The sequence below is a fragment of the Cydia strobilella genome, chromosome 23 (genome assembly GCF_947568885.1).
Source record: "Cydia strobilella chromosome 23, ilCydStro3.1, whole genome shotgun sequence".
NCBI classification, from domain to species: domain Eukaryota; kingdom Metazoa; phylum Arthropoda; class Insecta; order Lepidoptera; family Tortricidae; genus Cydia; species Cydia strobilella.
In genome coordinates, this window is record NC_086063.1 from 9,089,996 (window position 1) to 9,092,158 (window position 2,163).

Consider the following 2,163-nt stretch of genomic DNA (forward strand, 5'->3'; position numbering starts at 1 on the left):
GAATTTTAATTTCACTTGGATACCACCAGTTCAGTAAATAGACAAAGAACTGTTAAGACATATAAAAAAACCTTTTTTAAGTAAGTATTTCAACTAAGGCTGAGATAAGATATTATTTTATTGTCAAAATTGTGTAAAAAGTATAACATGTTATAAATATAAAGGTATCAACAATACACACCAACACGTTACATCAACGTTACACCATGTACGTTGTTTGCACAAAGCGCACGTGAGCACGTGTTGGTTTAATGCAATTAATATTTATTGTTCCGATGCGTCTGCGGTCCGGGGGACGGATAAATCGCACGTTAGATGGTGTTATGCAGTAAGCCACAATTCTTATTATTATTCAGTTAAAAATGATGTCTTCGAAGTTGATGCCAACTTCATCTGGTTTTAGTATTCAGATTGAACGAGATTTTGAAGCGAACATGCAATGGACAAGGACATGGAAATTATGTTGTTCCCACAAACTCTTAAGCACTTTAAGCTTTTTAGAACTAGGCAAGACACCCTACTGTAAAGATAAAAGTCTAATAACCACGAAACGTAAGGCCCGTTTAATCTAAACCATTTTAAATTAATTTTTAACAAGCAGAAACGTCTGCGATCGATGCTATTAAGCTTAGAATAAATTTAAAAGTGGAAAAATTACTGCCTTGGGTGAGACTTGAACTCACGGCCTCTGGATCGATACTCCAGCGCTCTGCCAACTGAGCCACCAAGACCTCATCCATAGTCAGCAAATCTTCCCACTATATGGGTCTAGGGGACCCTAGCGACATCTACCGTAAGAGTGTTACACTTCTTAAACGGCCACCGGAGTTCCAAGTCATATTGGAAATTCACCAGTTACGATGTGCTACCCATTCTAAATTAATTTTTAACAAGCAGAAACGTCTGCGATCGATGCTATTAAGCTTAGAATAAATTTAAAAGTGGAAAAATTACTGCCTTGGGTGAGACTTGAACTCACGGCCCCTGGATCGATACTCCAGCGCTCTGCCAACTGAGCCACCAAGACCTCATCCGCCCAATCATTCACCCAAGGCAGTAATTTTTCCACTTTTAAATTTAAACCATTTTAAATTGGTTCAGAGCTGCATTTCTTTTGTTTCGTTCGATTTCAAAATAAAATGGTTGCATATTCCCTTCACAGTTGATTTGAAATTCAACTGACTTTTATTTGTACATTTAGAGGATAAATCAAACGGTAATTATTTTTTGTAAATATTAATAGGGATAAGCTTAAAACTTAGATGGTATCAAACAAGAACTTATCTAGCTAGCATTCTCAAAAAAACATTTGTAAGCTCACACACCCACACACCCGAGCGAAAATGTGATGTTAGGTATCAACTGCAGGCTGCATTACTGTTGCAGCGTCATTGATGCCGCCGCTATATCTGTCAATTGCTTTGATAAAATGAGTGACGGAATTAACGTCATAACCGAGACAGTCACGTCACTAATTGTATCAAAAGAATCAGCGACGCCGCGACAGAAATTCAGATGCAGTTGACATCCGAATGTCACCCGAATGCTCCTTGTTTTTTTTAATGGTGTGTTACTGCATAACACGGTTCAAATGGCTGGTGTAATCAACTTAGTGTTTATTCACCGACTACGCCCATCTGCTGTGCAATATCTAGCTAAGGTAGCACGTTCACGAGGAAATAATGGAATCTGAGTATAGGGAAGGACCATTGGCATAGGTATCTTTTCTCTTATTTAGATCTCTTTCAGTCAATGTCTTAAATATCGATAAGATGGGTAAAGGTAAGGTAAGCGATCTGATTTCAAAATATTTGATTTGTAATGCTTATAGATTTAATTTTTATTTTAAAATGGTGTGCTACTGCATAACACCGTCCCAATGGCCGGTGTAATCAACTTTGTGTTTATTCACCGACTACGCCCGTCTGCTGTGCAATGTCTAGCTAATGTAGCACGTTCACGAGGAAATAATGGAATCAGAGTATAGATACCTCTTTTAATGGACATTCAAGTGTTACCTATACTGAACAGATTTTAGAGAGAGGTTAATGGGCCAAAAATATCTATACCGATATGACTTTCAAGAAAAGAGCGCCAACTAATCCTTCCCTACCAATTCTACTCCAGTCTTTTAGGCCGGCAACGTACTTGCAACCCCTCTGG

General features: G+C 38.2%; 1 non-coding gene across 1 annotated transcript; it reads right to left on the bottom strand.

Annotated features, from left to right (window-relative positions):
• Nucleotides 1-658: 658 nt before the first annotated feature.
• Trnad-auc (transfer RNA aspartic acid (anticodon AUC)) lies at nucleotides 659-731 on the bottom strand. The gene has a single exon. It is a non-coding gene; the product is annotated as a tRNA-Asp (tRNA).
• Between the last annotated feature and the right edge of the window lie 1,432 nt (nucleotides 732-2,163).